Below are 19,833 nucleotides of genomic sequence, written 5' to 3'. Positions count from 1 at the left end.
TCAAAGAAAAGATGGATCAAAGATTATTTAGCAACCCCACAATCCAGGCTAGTCTTCCGTATCCAGTTTCAAACGTTCAAGTAACTCCTTAACAGGTGTCACAAACTGCTCCGAGACACGAAGGTTGAGATCCAAATGCAGCTTTAATTAAGGGGCAATCCAGACACGTAATCCAATATACAGGCAATAGGTCAAAAAACAGGTAGGCCGTCCAAACAAACAAACAAACCAACCAGGCAGTGGTCAGAGGCAAAAGAGTAATCCACAGAACAGGCAAGAAATCCAAAAACCAAGATACATGAAACCAGGGAAAACACTCAGAAATGCAGTACAACAACATACAAAACTTCACAGTGAGTGAATGAGTGAACATGGTATAAATAGGCTGAGACTAACAGGGTGATGATACACAGGTGAATGCAATCAGTGATGATGTGCAGGGTTCGAATTACAAAGTGGCTTTCGGGGGAGCCCTATTTTCCGATCCTCCCTGACTGACTTTAACGCTTTTGGTGCATGTTCGGGCATTTAAAACAATAGGTTTACAGTAAACAGTACAGAACGTAGCCTACTTGGTTACTTACGTAACCTCGGTTCCCTTAGACTAGAGATAAGGGAACGAGTACTGCGTTGTACTGCGTTGCCTTGCCGTGCTATTTCTCTCACGTCAGGTGTTTTCGCTTCAGTCGATTAGATCTGTCATATGGTGAGTTTTCTCTGTATTTATACTCTTCTATTTGGCGCGCAGAGTCTGGCAGGGCGCCAAGCGCTCCTATTGGATCGCGCGCTTCTGCTTTCTCGCCATTGGTTTATGCAGTTGCCTCAACACAGCCTATCAGCGCTCTCGCTTGTGCTGCTGCAATGCGTTTTAAAATAAAGGCTTCAATATTCTCGAGAAAAGGAGTTTTACCTTGTACAGAATGTACAAGAAATGTACAGAAAATCAAAATCTATATGCGACACAAAAAATGGACAGTGTTTTAGAGCTTCCCCTAAATGTCTCAAAGTAGGCTTTCAGGGGTGCCCAGGTCCTTTTCAGGGGAGCCGAGCTCCCCTTAGCTCCCCTGTAATTCGAACCCTGATGATGAGTCCAGGCAGTAAGTTATGGGAAATTTAGTTTGTGAGGTAGTGATAACAGTCTGGTGTGGAGTGCCATCTGGTGGCTCTCAAGGGCACTCCAGCTGGTGACCGTTACAACAGGGTAAATTCTGTGTAGAATTTTAAATGATAATTTTTCCACTGAATGTTTTCATATTTAGATGAGCAAAACACTGTTGAACATGGCAAATAATTTTTCTTTAATACATTTAACTTTTTAACATTTAACTTTTATCACCAATTTCCTTATTTCAAAGTTTTTGTTAAGGCTGCAAACAGGGCCGGCGCGTCCATATAGGCGAACTAGGCAATTGCCTAGAGCGGCACTTTTGTAAGGGCGGCAAAATGTGTGCCAATCGGGAATGAACAATTCACAAAATAGGCTACATGATTTGCTGCGCCGCCCCGCCCCGCCCCGCCCCCTTCTCTCACGAGTCATGAGTCATGACTGAGTGATGGGAAGTTCGGATCATTTTACTGTCTCTCTTGTTCTATCTCGTTCATCAAAATGAACGAATCTTTATTTGAGTCATTTCGTTAATTTAAGTGGCTTTAAATGTTACACTTTTAACAGCCAAATTCCCCGATCACATCCACATACGCATATAGTATATTTGCTTCCTCTTGGCCTAAAGTGTTCCTGCAACGGAAGTGTTCTCTGGCTATAGAGCGCAGAACAGCGGAGTGTGTGTGGACAGAAGCGCATGCCTGAGCTTGTGTTTTGGGTTAAGCTGCGTTGCTTTGACATTGTGGAAAATATAACAATAGAAACAAAATGTATTAGCCTTTTTACCCGTTATTATCAATCTAAATTAATCTCGTTTTTAACTTAATTTCGTTTTTCTTTATTTAAATTTAGTTTTTCTTTATTTAAATTTCGTTTTACTTTATTTAAATTTCGTTTTTTCTTTATTTAAATTTTACATTTTGTTTTTTCTTTATTTAAATTTAGTTTTTTCTTTATTTAAATTTCGTTTTTTCTTTATTTAAATTTTAAATTTCGTTTTTTCTTTATTTAAATTTTAAATTTCGTTTTTTCTTTATTTAAATTTTAAATTTCGTTTTTTCTTTATTTAAATTTTGTTTTTCTTTATTTAAATTTCGTTTTTTCTTTACTGAAATTTTAAATTCTGTTTTTTCTTTATTTAAATTTTGTTTTTCTTTATTTAAATTTAGTTTTTCTTAATTTAAATCTACCCTTTACTGTGTCAGTAATTTGTTAGTCAGAAAAATACCTTAAAGTATTGCTTAATTTAACAGACCTGTGTGTGTGCGTTTTATATCACTAGTGCAGCATGCGTTAAGTAGCTATAAGCCCTGCCCGCGTGAGGTGCGCCGCTTCCCGCTCGCGTTGTTCTGTAGTTTACTAAAAGTTTATTAATTCTGAACGTGTCGCGTCTCGCGTGTCCATCTATATTGCACCACCAAATGCGACACTGCACTCCCTTGTGAAGTCGATTGGATGAACGGTTCTCGAAATAATCAAAATGCAAACGGACATAAAGACACATAGAGAATACTGCCTTTATTCGAGAGAAGAATATGTTCAGCACCCTCTCGAAGCTTTGAATATTCGATGTTCATTACTACCGAAGCTTCGAAGCTCAAAAAATGGTATTCGGACCAGCCCTAGGGGCGGCACAAATGTTTTTCGCCTAGAGCGGCAGAAGTGCACGCGCCGGCCCTGGCTGCAAATTCCAATCCAGAAGAGGATTTCCTACGCTTGGACCCAAGGAGTCTGTAATTATTTTTATTTTTATGATGTGTATATCCCCCAGTTTCACAGACAAGGTTTAAGTATAGTTCCAGATTAAAATGGATGTTTGAGCTGTTTTAGCTGAAAGCAACTTGCACTGACAAATCTTAAAATACGTAAGTGCCACTGAATGTTTTTTATAAGGCATATTTACAGTATTAAATGTTCTAATTGAACTAAGTCCTAATCCTGGCTTAATAAGCTCTGTCTGTGAACCTGGGCCTATATGTTATAAGCAAAATTGTATTGAGTTGTTTGCATAGACTATGATTAACTAAAAGTTTTCTTTTCTTATTATTAATAAATGTATTTATATAAAAGTTGAGAATTGTGGGGTTTGTTATTGATGATCATAATAGGTTACTATAACATGGATCAAGGAAAGTTATATGTGTAGATGTGTGTATGGTGTGACTGTATTTTATGGAAAATACTTTTGTTAATCGGATTAATTATATCTTAGTAAAATGATGTCTGCGCAACATCAATCTGATGTCTTGCAGCTGTATGAACATTTCAAGAACAATAAACTGTAAACAGTCATGAACAATAAACAACTGTGCATAGTGAAACATAAAGCTCAATATAAGACACCTCATTCTTTTTTTATCTTTTCTAACAAACCACTAATTTCCTGTGAATAGAACAACCTTTTATCTCTAGGACTTAAAGGAACACTCCACCGTTTTTTGAAATAGGGCTTATTCACCTTCTTTCCTACATTTAGATAGGTGGGTAAATGCATTTTTGTCTCAGTGCATGCATTGTTTTAGTTTGACAGGGTCGGCGCTAGCTTAGCTTAGCATAATGAATGGAATCCTTTGTTGCCAGCTAGCATGCCCTGAGTAAAAGTAATATAAAAAAAAAAAACAACCCCACCTAATTACTTCTTGTGGCCTGCGTATTCACAACGAGTACAAATAGCGATGCAGATTAACACTAGGCGATTTCCTATGCAGATATTGACTTGGAACTACCGTATTTTCCGTACTATAAGGCGCACCGGATTATAAGGCGCACATTCAATGAATGGCCTATTTTAGAACTGTTTTCATATATAGGGCACACCGGATTATAAGGCGCATAGAATAGAAGATACTGCAGTCAAACGTTTGACTGGGTTTGCGTTATGCAGTGGTCACCAACCTTTTCATAAGATCACATCCAAAGTCCAAATATAAACCAAGATCTACCACTTGCAAAAAAATATGAAAAAACAAGTGGCTGAGCTGTAAAACCTTGTTTATACTCGACGCGTCCGCATGAGCGCGAAGCTATGGCGCGAAGGTAATAAAAAACTAATATCCATCTGCTCGGGCAGATTCGGCTTAACAGCGCGCGCGCCTCCGCATCCGAAGATGCACGACTTTGACCCGAATCTGCCCGAGCAGACGGATATTAGTACATCACATCATCACACCGGCACCCAGTTTGCGCGTCTAAATCAGTTGTATGGTCTGGTGTTCAGTCTAAAACAAAACAGTTGCGTCAAGTATAAATGCCTCGTCTGTTTGGGGAGTTGCGCGCGCAGTCAGCGGAGGCTCGCGCTCCGGTGCCAGGCGAAAGTATAAACAAGGTTTAAGTCAGCGGTTGTTTTACAGACATTAACATAAGGCGCCAGATCCATATATAAGGCGCTCCGGATTATAAGGCGCACTGTCATTTTTTGAAAAAAATTAAAGGCTTTTAAGTGCGCCTTATAGTGCAGAAAATACGGTATATTAGGGGGAAGCACAGGCGAAGCACTGCTACTTGGGCGCAGAGATATCACGCCCAAGTAGCAGTGCTTCGCCTGTGCTTCCCCCTAATATAGTCCTTAATATATAAGTCAATATCTGCCTAGGAAATCGCCTAGTGTTAATCTGCATCGCTATTTGTACTTGTTGTGAATACGCAGGCCACAAGAAGTAATTAGGTGTTTTTTTATATTACTTTTACTCAGGACATGCTAGCTGGCAACAAAGGATTCCATTCATTGTGCTAAGCTAAGCTAGCACCGACCCTGTCAAACTAAAACAATGCATGCACTGAGACAAAAATGCATTTGCCCACCTATCTAAATGTAGGAAAGAAGGTGAATAAGCCCTATTTCAAAAAACGGTGGAGTGTTCCTTTAAAGGCAGGGTAGGTAGGATTTTATAAAAAACTTTTTTCCAAATTTGTTTAAACTTTCTATATATATCAATACATAATTAAAATGTAAGTACTCTGAAAAAAAGAGTATAAAAATCAAGTGACTCTAGACCGTTTAATATGCATTAAACACAGCTCATTATTTCCATTCGGGACGAAACAAAGGATTGGCTTAGGCGACTGTCACTCTCTCTCGCAACCATGGCAACCATCCTTTTGCCACTGGATCTGCCCACTTGCGCACGCACGTTTGATTTGAGGAATTCAAGAGGCAGGAACCTAGGAATAGCAAAACAATGGCAGAGAAAGAGCCATTTACATTACCAGCATATGCAGTTAGCAAGGCAAACAAGGCAAAAAAAGAAGACAGTATTAGAAAAGGTAATGAACAAAAAGTCTTTGGATAAACAAAGAAATATAACGCGTGTCAATATCGGCGTGGCTTTCCAGCGACCACCCCGTCCTCGGTCTCTACTTCCTCGGACCCTATTTGCACGCCACGGCCTCTTGCACGACCTCCTGCTTTGCCCTAAAATTATTTTTATTTTATCATATGTCATTTTACAAAAGGACATTTTACAAACCTACGTTTTGTGCTCCTGCACGCACTTTTCCAGTCACAACACAGCAATCAGAGGAGGACGCGCTGAAAACTGTAATGCTGTTCTCTTCCTTCATAACTCGTACTGAGAAGGTTTGAGTTGCAGAGGAATTTGTGACTGTTTCACCTGTTCAACCACATCAAAGTTTCGTAACTAGTAAGTCCGTGCTTTTTCTCTTTTTGTTCTTATGTGCTGAAGGGCCGCTGTGCCTTGGTGAAACGGTGTTTGTACGTGAAGAGCTCTTTTCCAAAATGCCATAAACCTAAAAAGCTGCTAAAGTAATGATTATGAATATGTAAAATATTGCAATAACACATTTTAATTGTTTATTAATTTCTGTGTCGGCTGCAAAGATGAAGTTGACGATAGGCTATAGACTCGCGATCTTCGCAGTAGTGAACGCACCGGAGAAATGCACATTTATTAGGCTACATAGTTTTATTTTGTTTTGGATGGTTTTGTTTAGAACCAGATTTCTGTAAATATATTTCACATTTTTTTAGGCCTGTGAGGCGAGGCTACGGTTCGGTTCACGATGATATAATCTCCAGTTCAAGCACATTATGTTTTGATTGATAGCCTATATTTACTTTTATGTTTTAAATACAGGAAATTGGTTAATGAAAAAAATATTAAAATCAAGATACAATTAATACAAAACGAAATTAGTTTTAAAGAAAGGCTTTGTGCTTTCTGTTTTGAGGTCTCTGTGAAAGTTTGAAAGTCTTAGGGTGTATTCACACCAGGAAAGTCCAATAGTTCACTTGCTTTGGTCCGGACCAAATAGAATGTTGATTTTTTTTGTTTGGTACGGTTTGCTTTCACACTGCTCTTTTTACAAGTGAACCAAAATGTGTAAACAAAACCACACGTGTGCTAAGGTCGTCCATTCATTGGACAGGAATTCTCAAGCAGGGAAAAGCAGGAAGTGCACAAACAGGCTCAGCATTGAGATATTTCGTAATGTAATATTTGTTATTTTACTGATTTGGTGTTATTCTCTACAAACACAATATGAAGAAACTATGGTAGTATAGATAAAAGCCCGCCCGCACTGACAATTGATTGCTTGGGTCCTTACATGCGCTTCGTGAGGCACACTAGCTGGCACACACACGCAAGGACCTCTGCGCACGGCAGAGGTCTCTCTCTGCCGTGCGCGCGCTCTTGCTCGCTCGCTCTAGATTCGCGGAGATTTTAACTGATTTGCGGGCATCAGGGAGCCGCTCTCCCGGAACTTCCGGGAGACTTGGGATGTCTGTATAATAAGACACCATTATGCCAAAATGTCCGTTTTGTTAAGTATCCTCATAAGAGCAGTCAAATAAAAAGAGGCAGTTTTCTGCAGTCGGGTCGGTTCATGTTCACACCGTAAACGAACCGTACCAGAGTTCGTTTGGAACCGTACCGAGACCACCTCTTCAGCTGGGTCTCGGTTCGATTGTTTGGTCCGCACCCGAGTTCGATTGCTGTATTCACACCTGCCCAAAAGGTCCGCACCAAGGGGGGAAACGAACTAGAGTTCGATTCAATCGAACCAAACAAGGCAGGTGTGAATACACCCTTAGTGCCGCTTTCAGAGCCATCGCGTCCATAATGGAGAACTGTCAAGTAATATTGTTTTTTCCTCATAAATGCAAACACGAAAAATAAAAGACAAAAGATTTTTTTAAAAAGACAAACCATTTTTGAAAAAAAAAATTTTTTTATGGATTTATAGCGCTTTGGGGAAAAATGGATGGATTTATACCGTTTTGAAAATATTTTTTTTTACTTTGAATTGATCATCAACAATATTGTTGTTTGATTTAATAATCACTGTTGCAAGAAGTGCCTAGTTAAGTTTTTTAGAAAAAGTAGAAAAAGTAGGGGCTGCCACAGATTCTGTTTAGTTAGCTCCTTTATTGTTTTTTTCTATAGCCTACAATAATATAGGTCAAATGCAGCAAGTCAAAAGACCAACTGGACCTTCTTTGCCATTTTGCACACATTTCTTTGAAGGATGGCAAAAATATCGCCTGAATATCGATATCTAAAAATTGGGAAAAAAATATCGAGATATTCATTTTTGTCAATATCTCCCACCCCTACATGCAGAACACCATACTGTATATGTTATGAATCTTACACGAAATTCATCTTCATCACAATGTAACTGATGGTAATGGAAAAACGTGTATCAATGCAACCTGTTTTTAGCTTATATAACTAGCTCGTTAGCGAATCAAAAAATATATATTTTAAATTTAAACTTTACCAATATCAATATGCTAGCTTGATAGTGAGTACTAAAATACATCTTATTTGTTTATATTCATAAGCAATTAGCATTAGATTTTTTTTTATTACATGTGATTCTGACATGATGTCACTACATGCACTGTGCTCCTTCTTCTCCGCTTGTCTTATAATGCGTGTTCAGCTCAGCGGTCGGAGTCGCGCATTCATGTGTTTTGGGGGCGTGGCTTTGTAAGGAGCCTAGAAGGGAGGTGGTGGAGTGAATGGAAATAATGAGCTGTCTTTAAAACAGTCGTGAGAGGTCTACAGACACTCGATTTTTATACTTTCTTTTTCAGAGTACTTACATTTTAATTATGTATTGATGTATAAATAAATTTTAAACAAATTTGGAAAATAAGTTTTTTAGACAAATCCTACCTACCCTACCTTTAAGTACATAAAGTCCTTCAATTAGCCAGGAGTTTTAAAAATCCTCCCAGTCCTACTGATCTTCTGGGGAGAAATGTACAGGGTGGGCCTTTTATATGGCTACGCCATAATAACATGGGAATGGTTGGTGATATTAAAGTCCTGTTTGTGGCACATTAGTATATGTGAGGGGGCAAACTCCTCAAGATGGGTGGTGACCAGAGCCAGACAGTAACGGAGTACATTTACTTGAGTACAGTACTTAAGTACAATTTTAAGGGATCTGTACTTTACTCGAGTATCATTTTTGGGGAGTACTCATGACTTTACTCAAGTACATTTGAGAGGCAAATATTGTACTCTTTACTCCACTACATTTCTATCCATAACTGTGAGTACCCGTTACTTCTAAAAAAAAGAAAAAAAAAAGGAAAAAAGAAAAATCCCTCTCAAATGTGATTGGATTGTGCAGGCGCCACTGATTGGGACAGCCTATCAGCATTCACCTTCAGCTTTCCGCCAAAGTCAACTCCATGGTCAGATTTAGATAAGAGACGAAACCATGGACGAAACAATGGATGAAGACGCAGCAGGTCCATCCCGGGAAGCGATTTTTTTTTCCAGGATGGTAGGGGAAGACTCATGAATATTTATTAGGAAGTCATCCCTGATTGGTCTTAAACGCAGTGACGGGTAGGTTTAGGGGTGGGGTTAGGGGTAGGTCATCAGACCAATCAGGGATGACTTCCCTAATGAATATTCATTAGTCTTTCCCTACCATCCTGGGAAAAAAATATCGCTCCCGAAAATGTGCCAAGCCGTGGCCCAACCTCGCCAGACTATTTCAATTTTCTGAACAAGTTAATGATAGTTTTCGCTTCAAGTGTTTGCTGTGTTTACCAATGTAAGCACTGTGGCAGTAGTAATGCAATATTTAGAAAATGTACTCTTGTACTCTTGATACTCAAGTACTTTTAAAAACAAGTACTTTAGTACTTTTACTTAAGTAGACATCTGACTGTAGTACATTTACTTGTACTTGAGTAAAATTTAGCAAGGGGTATCTGTACTTTTACTCAAGTAATGAAGCTGTGTACTCTGTCCGCCTCTGGTGGTGACCATGGTGGCCATTTAGAAGTCGGCCATTTTGGATACAACTTTTGTTTTTTCAATAGGAAGAGGGCCATGTGACACATCAAACTTATTGGTAATGTCACAAGAAAAACAATGGTGTGCTTGGTTTCAACGTAACTTTATTCGTTCATGAGTTTCTGACCACTTATAAAATGTGTTCAATGTGCTGCCCATTGTGTTGGATTGTCAATGCAACCCTGTTCTCCCACTCTTCACACACTGATAGCAACACCGCAGGAGAAATGCCAGCACAGGCATCCAGTATCCGTAGTTTCAGGTGCTGCACATCTCGTATCTTTACACCATAGACAATTGCCTTCAGATGACCCCAAAGGAAACCTCAAGGCCACTGGATATTTAAAATTGCTACATGATGATGTGTTTCCCTCTTTATGCACTGAAGCTGGCACGTTCCGAGTTTTTCCAGCAAGATGGTGCACCACCACATTATGGGTGCCAGGTCCGAGCATTCCTAGATGAACAGTTTCCTGGAAAGTGGATTGGTCGTCGTGGGCCAGTTGAATGGCCCCCAAGGTCTCCCGATCTGACCCCCTTAGACTTTTATCTTTGGGGTCATCTGAAGGCAATTGTCTATGGTGTGAAGATACGAGATGTGCAGCACCTGAAACTACGGATACTGGATGCCTGTGCTGGCATTTCTCCTGCGGTATTGCTATCAGTGTGTGAAGAGTGGGAGAACAGGGTTGCATTGACAATCCAACACAATGGGCAGCACATTGAACACATTTTATAAGTGGTCAGAAACTTGTTAATAACTCATGAACGAATAAAGTTACGTTGAAACCAAGCAACGTAATGATGATATGTTCATCGACTGTCTCAGCAACTTTAGTGAGAGAGAATATTTTTTGATGACTTGCCAGATGTGTCTGACATAAAAAAATACAGCCAACAGTCTACCTAACATTTTAAATAAACACATCTACTTGCTCTCAAAATGTTTAAGAACTGAGATGAAATTAGTTGATGGTGAGGAGTATGTGGATTTTGCCACACTGGAACATTTGCTCCAAAAGAAATGACTAATGTCACAAACTCACACAATCAAATTGCAGGTGAATGTATATGGACTGTAGTTATTCAGAAGTTCTCCAAACCATCTTTTGGCTAATTTTAGGAAATGTCCCTCTGAAAGGGATCCATTTGTTATAGGGGTCTTTTGTGCAAACTGCAAACCACACAATCCTAATCAATATCTCCAAGACTTTCCTGAGGAGGTTTCCACTCTAGAACAAGGTTTCACTGTAGATAGGAGGACATTTCCCAGTCCCTGGACTACTTTATTTGTGATGCTCCTGCATGATCATTTATAAAACAAAGAGAGGAGCATGGTTATGATTGTTGCACACAGGAGGGATCATACTGTATGTGAGACGAAAAAAAATGTTTCCTGAAACACATGCTACCCGGAGAACAGACGAGTCTGTGCAGAACTGTGTGATGAACTGTGTGAAATTTGGGAATGGTCACACAATTTGTTCTTGACATGTTGCTTGTCTTGGTGTCACAACAAGATGCTTTTTTTTTTTTTTTTTGTGAAGATTTTTGTTAAAATACAGACAGAGCTGCCTTAAGATCACAGCCAGAAAACCTTGTCAAAGTACATATCTTGCGAGTTTCCATGAAAGCCAAGGTCAGATAGATCGCTGGAAAGCTACGAACGAATGAGCCATAAAGTTACTAATATTTTGACATAATGTCTTCATTATAGTCTATTTCTTGGTTCTGTATTTCTGAATGTAAATCCGCTTGCCAACCATAAACCCAAACGATTAATGATATTGTGGTTTAGTGTTTGAAAGAAAAAATTTAGAAGGTTACACTAATAAAACCAAGAGATACATTTTCCAAGGGAATAAGCCTATCTTAAATTTAAGGGTTTTATTTAGAGACACCATTTAATTTGAAAGTGAACGGTGTTGTGGGACCGCAGGTCTAAAAGAAACTACCATCCGGTTCAAATAAACCGGTTCACCAATTTTGAAGCAAAATGATTCCCGGAAATGAAAAAAAGTGTTTTTTACATAACGTAGTCTAACCATGTTCTGTACAACAATGATGTTCCGTACAGATGAACTTTTACAGGCAATCGCTGAATAAATACTTCCAGGCAATACACAATATATATATATCTGTGTCGTCTTCATTTACACCTCTTTCATCCCTGACCAAGACAGAGACACCCCAGCCGTTTGTTCCTGTGATATTTCAGTAAGTTTGCTAGGTGCGCCCACTGAAGCTGGTCTCTAATTGGTTTCTTAAAGATTCTCCTCCGGACGCAGGTCGCTGCGTCCCTTGCGAATCAGAATTGGATACATGTTATTTTGTCCAATCTGATTGGTTCTCGTCACCTGCCATTCAACTCAATGCTCTTTGCCACTACTGCGAAAACGAGTGCGCGGGCGGCTCCGTCACTCCGACTCCATCAAAACCTTGCTAGGCTGATCATTTTCGTAGAGAGAATGAGAGAATGGCAGAAGTTAAACCAAATTCTGTCATTGATTTACAAAAAAAAAAAAAAAAAAAAAAACTTTCACAAGGCGTTCGCTGGAAGAAAAAAAAGGATAAAGGATCTCCGACCGGACCAACCCGATTTACAGATCCAGCAGCAGGCCAGTGACAGAGGACGAAGCTACACCCGGAGCTTCACCCGCGCTTGTTATGAGAAACGGAGGTGGCTGGCTTTATTTGCTTATTTGTTAACTTATGCTGTTCAGTTCATTGCATTGCATTTAATGTTCATGTCATGTATTTGTACTCAATATATAATCTAACTGTACATATCTGTTCTGTTACAGTTAGTAACTGAAGTGTAGATCACATTTGTACAATTATATGAAAAAAAAGATGATTGAAATAAATGATAAACTCTAAAATTTCAACTTTTATCTTTTTCAGGTTTGATTCTAATCATAATGTAACATTATTTGAAAAAACAAAATTTCAGTACAAAAATTTTTTTTATTGTTAGAATTGTGATTTCATAATATTTAGATATGAATCCAACTGGAAAATCTTGTGAAAAGATATCTTTCAGTTAGTCAAATAGCACATAGTGGAGCTCTATAGCCATCTAGTAGCTAAAATGATCAATTTTTACTTTTAAAACTACATTTTACAAAATATGGGCAAAAATTTTACACTAAACCATGTAAAATTATCCATGATATCCCCATGAATGAAAGTTAGAAATATGGGTATTTTATAAAGTGAATTTTACATAAAATGCTGTTTTTTGTAAAAAGCCTATTTAAATAAATATTTATTTAAAGAAATTTAAAATATATCATAAATCTTCCAAAAACTGCACAAATGTTGAGTAAAAACATTAATAAACAGTGTAAAATTACATTTATAAAAAAAAAAAAAAAGAAACACTATTAATCTGTTACAAAATTTAATGTTATGGGGACCTTAAAGATAACTAGTGTCGTCCCAAATGAAGATAATCAGAGGGTTTCAGATCAAAACTTCAGATCAAAATTTCAGATGATAATCAGATCAAACGCCTTTTTGTTGACTAAATGCTTTGAAATGGGAATTTTTAAACGATTGCGGGCGATGACTGTTTGGCGCCACTCTGAGGCAGCAGAAAGGCAGCACGTCTGTTTAGACAGACGCTGTTTGCCCATCATCCTGCGTGCAGCGATGTTTATATTTATAAAGGGCCAATTAAGTTAATGTTAACATAACTTGTTACATGAATTGATAAAATGTAACTTATGTTATTTTACATTAACTTATATCTAAAACACAATGATAGGATATTCACAAATATTTAATAAGACTTCATACATCAAATGATTGTTTATAATTTGTTTTTATTTACACAGTTTTGTAATGACATATAATTTGAAGTTAACGTGATTAAAAATGTTATAACATATCATCATTTTAAATGAAAGTTACCGTTAACGTAAAACCAAAAGATGTCAGGAAAGAAAAAGCGGTACGCAAAGGAGATCTTAGTGCAGGCAGTAGAGGAAGTGAGAGCAGGAGCAAGCTTGAGGGCCACAGCAAAGAAATATGGCATTACCCACACCACTCTCCAGGATTATAAAAAAAATAAAAATATTCCCACAATCCTCATCCTAATTCGGGCCTGACACCCATAGTGGAAGAGGGCCCTTATTTCTTTTATTTTTTGGATGGCGGATCATGGCGTCCCAGTTACAAGATCCCTAGTAAAGATTCTTGTAACTGGGACCATAAAGGAGAGTAGCAGGACTAGGGTTGGGAACCGAAAACCGGTTCTTATCCAGAACCGGTAGTGTTTTTTGAAAAATACCGGAACCGTGCGAAATTCCTAAGTTTCGGTTCCAAAAACGGTTCTGGGCCGATGTGTGGGCGAAGTGCTGGGAGCTTATCCTTCAGCGACGTCTCACACTCACCTCATGAATATTAAAATAGTAATGAAAGCACTCGCGCTACTCATATACGTTTTGAGAGAGAGAGAGAGAGAGAGAGAGAGAGAGAGAGAGAGAGAGAGAGAGATACGATCTCGATTCAAACACTCACGCGATCTTATTCCTAAATGACAAAAACTTCACACTGGAACATTCAAATCTGTTTGCGCTGTCGCTGAGAGAGCAGTTGTCAATATGAAACAGCTTTACTTTCACAATCTTTTCAACAACACAGTATCGGTATTTCGGTGTTACAAATATTCAAATGATCACAGAAGTACTGAAATAAAAGTTTATAGTTTGAGAATAAACACTGATATCTACGGTAGCAACCAAAACTGAGTAAATCACCTTTTGAAAGTCGCTTCAAATTAGGGGTGTAACGATACATCGATATGGATCGATGCATCGATATAACGTCTAACGATACGATGCATCGATTCCACACTTAAAATATCGATATACACCTTTATTTTATTTTGACACTCTCCACATTCTCACGGAACATCCTTCCGCCAAAGCGCACATTTTCGTTTACTCACCAACCGTCTGCCGGTTTGTAACGTTAATCTCCTCATCTGAAAAAGACGCCTGACAAGACTGACTAAACCATAAACAAGTTTTTTTTCACAAAAGCCGGTATTGTCCGCTGTCAAGGCATCGCGAGTTCATGTTTTACAGCAGAAACAGACAAGCACTCGCACCCTTGTTGGTGAGCACAACACGACAAGTCCGTTTTAGCGACTCAGCGCGCAGTATTCAGGTCAGATGTCACTTTGAAAAGACGCGCTGGCTAAGAGGAGTTTCGTCAAAGCTGATTAAAAGTGATCGAGGATGGATAATTTCAATGAACTCGTGATATCTTCTTCAGGGCGTAAAAGGAAAATAAAACCTGAAACATTTTCACGGAACCTTACTAAAGCAGCTCGTTTAGTGGTGAGGGAAAAGCTCCCTGTAATTGCGTGTACGTTATCACAACAACAAAGTTCAGGCGTCTATGTCAGCTGAGGAGATTAACGTTATGAAGATTAACAGAGTGTTGTATTATTTATCATAGCAATTACTTGGTTTTGTTTGACTCAGAAAGATGAAATGTGAATGTATCTGCTCTGCTAAAAAAAACAAAAAAAAACTTTTAACATATTAAATTCTTTCAATTAACTTTAATTTTGTAATTTACCTATATTTTTAAGTTATTATTATATTATTATTATTATTAATTATTATTTAAAACAACCCAGCTGCAGTTTGATTGATATTACTTGGAATGCACAATTATAATAAAAAACATGATTTATGAAAATGAACAAGAACGGAGTACTTGCAAATGACCACTTCTGTTATAAATGTCCCAATTGGGAGAGGGTGTGCAATTTTCAAAGAGTTTAATTAAACGTTCATGTTATATATTTTGGTTGCATTTGTGAGTTAATAAAAACGTAACTGGTTGTGTGAACATAATATCTAAATATCGATTAATCGATCGATATAGCCCTGAATCGAATCGAATCGAATCGTATCGTGGAATTTTTTGAAGTATCGGAAAATATCGTATCGCTGGCTGAGAGAATCGATATCGTATCGTATCGTGATGAACTGTCCGATTTACACCCCTACTTCAAATAGCGAAAATACGCTTCAGAATTTAAATGTATATAATGAGCGAGTACATCATGAATGCGTTTTTTCAAACCGTGTTTTTGTCTTATCCTGAATCACTACAGCAAGCCTGTAATAAGCGTTTATACTCGGACTACTTTACACCGGCACCGCTGCGGAGTAGCACAGTGCCTGAGTGACTCACCCGCGTCATAGAAATAAACATAGAGAAGTAGCTCCGGCTACAATGTTCTTCCGCAAAACGTTCTGTTTATTTAACTGCTAGAGCGCTGATTCATCCAGTTAGTAATGAAGTGAAGTCTTTATGAATCAATCATTCAAATTGAAATATTATGTTTCACCTGTCTAGATCTTACATGTGTGTTCAATCATATTCTACCCCTTCTGAGAGGGTATTCTCCACTGCTGGAGATACAATAAGGCTTAAGCTATAGGAGAGGTCCCAAATTATCCTAGAGAATGCAGAAATATTTATTTTCCTTCAGAAAAATTAATTATTTTTGCAAAAATTGCTAAATAATATGTTGAATTTGTTGACATTACCAGTCTGTTAAACTCATTTGACAAGTATAAGAAATAAACACAAAAAGGATTTTTGCCTTACTACTATTTTTTTATTAGTTGTTTTAATAATTTGTATTGAATGGGAACCGGAACCGAAACCGGAAAATGTCTTACGATTCCCAACCCTAAGCAGGACAGACAGCACCACTGTCAATTTAGAGAAGGGGCCAAGTGATGTCTGGTGGTCCAGGTTTAAGACCCGCCATCGGGAACTGACGTCACGGACGGCAGACTCCCTGGATAGAGCCAGAGTCCATTGATTTTTTTTTTTTTTTTTAAATATATGAAGCCCTCTATGTAATGCATGGTTTGGATGAAAAGCCACAGCTCATCCACAACTGTGACGAGACTGGCTTTGGGGACAAGCTTAGGTCAAGGGATAAGGTGCTCTGCCAGACTGGGAGGAAGCATGTTTACCAGCAGCAGACGACGACCAGGGAGCACATCACAGTGCACTGTTGAGTGAATGCAGCCGGGGACAGCATTCCACCCTTCATCATTTACCCCCGGCTGCCTTCCGAGTACTGCACATAGGCTAGATGAACTAAATTTTTTTAGTTTCAGCAAACGCCCCTCAAAAAGTCTGTGCATGGCCCTGCTAAGGAGAGCCCACTAGTATTAATCATGGACCAACACGAGTTTCTAAAAATGTAATCATGTACTGCAGGGAAAATAAGATTGAAATTCTCTGCCTTCCTGCCCACACCACACACATTCTTCAGCCCCTGGATATCGCGGTCTTCAACCCGCTGAAGAAGACTGCCTTCTCCACCATGGCTTCCAGACACCTTGCCCCACCTGTAAAAGAGTGACTCCAAAAAATGACCTGGTGGCAGCAGGTGTAATCCCTGAGAGTCTGGCCAACGTCCTCATGAGCCCAGCCCTGGAGAGGAAGGAGAAGGTGAGGCGTCGCATTCCGTTGCCAGCCCGTGTCATCACTAGCGACCAGTATTTCGGCCTGCTGGTAGAGAGAGAAGCTGAGGAGAAAGAAAAGGAAGAAAAGAAAAGAAAGCGGAAGGAAGAGATGGCAAAGAAGGAGGAAAAAAAGACAAGACCAGGAGGCCCAAAGGCAAAAAAAGCAGGCACCTCCTTGGACTGAAGCGGAAGGAGAACACTGCGCTCTCTGCAAAAGAGTGGTCCCACCTGGCTCAGGAGATGACACCATCGATGAATGGGTCTAGTGTGATCTGTGCCATTTGTGGTTACACTTGGAGTGCGCAGGGGTGGAGGAAGTGCCGGACACTGACTGGCTTTGCCATAAATGTTGTATGTCCACATAAAAACACATGTTACACACACACACACAAACAAATGTAAATAGTGCACAGGTTTAATTTACAGTTTAATATGTCTAGTTCTGGTATTTTTTTAATTGGTTTATTGGTAACGTTAAATGTAAATAGTTCTAACATTACACACGCACACATGCACCCTGATCTGTTCTGAAGTTTTTTAATTAGATAACTAAATCATATATATATATATATATATATATATATATATATATATATATATATTTATATATATATATATATATATATATATATATATATATATATATTTTAATCAATGCAATTTGTTTGTCCTTCTTTGTCTTCAGAAAAATATGGTTATTCACTTGAACGTTTCACATGGTTCATGGTTAACTCACGTTATAATTAATTTCATGACACAATCATGCCTAACTTGCATGGTCGTCTAGCTTATTAAATCAGCAATTAACTTCCATTTTAATCAAATAAAAAGGTACTCACTTTTCTTATTCATTTATGATGATGTTTAAAATGATGTTTTATTCGGTTAAAATTGATCAGCTGATCAGTTCAATTTCCATTTTCCCGCTCTGTACGGAACACCATTTAATAAAGGAGCTATTGCAGTTTGACATAGAAGTCTCTGAAGAGGAGAAGAAAAATGTGAGGCGAGTATGTTAATTGTCACGTTTTTTTTTTTTTTTTTTATATCAAGGTAAATATCTTGATCTTTTCTCGAGAATTCTTCTCGGTGTGACAACAGCTTTTATCCATAGACTATAAACTTTCATACCCTAGCCTCTCATACCTTATTTTATTTTTTTTATAAAAACTGTGGCAAACATTATATATTTGCAGGGCTAACCATTGTAATTAGTGGTTATCTCAGTTTTTACATTTTGAGACCAAAAATTTTCTGCCGTTGGGCTCTGAATGATTATACCATAGACCAGGGGTCGGCAAGTAACTTTGGCCGCGGGCCAATATTTTTTTTAGCCAGTAGATGGCGGGCCAGCTACACGGAGTATGCCTATGATATATAAATTAAACCGCTTAAAATACACTCTGTGTTCACCCACTTTATATCCCGACCTGATGGGTCCGCAAAATTTAGATCTCATTTCCAGAATCTCACATTCAAATGTCTCTAACGGAAAGAGAGAGATTAAGTAGCCTATAACAATTATAAATGCTATACAAAAATTGTGTTCGTGTCAATATAAATATTATTTTAACATTGTACCCAGCAGAGAAAAAAAATGTCGCAGAAAAAATTAATGAAATATAAATAACATAAATTAAATAGGACAAAGCCTATCACTCAAATTGCCCTACTGACAAATGAAGTAGGCTATTTTCTGCCAAACTATTTCAAACATTCTTGCAAAAAAAGAATGTTGTTGATGACTGACAATGGTTTCAGTAGGCTACCAAACAGCTCCTCAGAGCTAGGTGTACAGGTGGTCAGAATGAAGCGCGGATACGCTGTCAAAAGATGTCGGGAGTGGGCTATTGTCAGTCAGACCGCCTGCTCCGTCCAAAGTATAGGTACACCAGAGTTCCGACCGCTACCGTCTTTATACTTTAAAACAGAGTCCTGCACGGGTTCGGGTACCCAACGGGTCACCCGCAAATTTTGCTCAAACGGGTGAAAAATATCCTGTGTCGGATACGGGTGCGGGTCGGACACGGGGGAAACACGGGTTTAAAAAAACCACATGCAAACACATCTACAAAAATATGCCTGTATTTCAAGTTGAGAAAATAATTTAAAATACACATCAGTTTATTTGTGCCCACGCACCACGCCCCTCCCAGGATCTATAACGTTACCTAGGCTACTTTCAGTTTTAAAAATTCATCATAACCGCGCGCGCGATCTGCAGTCGTCGAGATGGATGCTGAGGAGTTGAAGAAAAGAATAGCTAGTGGAGATTGTAAAGTTGGCGACAATAGTAGTCATCAAAAATCAAGTGCAGTGTGTGGGAGAAATTTGGAGTTATCTGAAGAAAATATTGTGAAAGGCTTTGCTGCATGCATTTTTGGAAAGCCGCAAATGTGGAACTTCATCGCTGAGGAAGCACGCAGATAAATAACTGTGGTAACAAAGCAGTTCTATCGAACAGTATTTTTCAAATTTAACACTGTTAAGTACGTGTCCGTGTGCTGCGCATGTCTGAACCCAAAATTGTCAGATGTAGGCGCGTGGCCACGGCTTTTCTCAAGTAGTGGAAGAGTTTTGTGCAGCATTTAGTGCAAATATTTTTTATCAGGTAATACATATTATTTATCAGTGTGTTATACCCGAATAAATAATAATAATAAAAAAAAGTTCAAAAGTCGGACTGTAAGCGAATGAGACTTACAGGAGAGCATGATTGCTATATTCACTCCCTTATTAAAATGGCTGTAATCTGTTACCACAATAGTACTTGATCTGTTTAAAATGATTTCATTGGTATATGTCTGCTAAGGTGTTAAATTAAAATTCAACATTAAAATTCGTGTAAACCCGTTATTCATTTTCTCTATTTTTGATCTGAGCGCACAATCAGAAAATTGGAAAACGAATCGTTATTCGTTTTTTCATTTTAGTT

Source organism: Abramis brama (genome assembly GCF_963993115.1).
Source record: "Abramis brama genome assembly, chromosome: 4".
Taxonomy (NCBI): Eukaryota; Metazoa; Chordata; class Actinopteri; order Cypriniformes; family Leuciscidae; genus Abramis; species Abramis brama.
Note: the sequence above shows the minus strand (reverse complement) of the source record.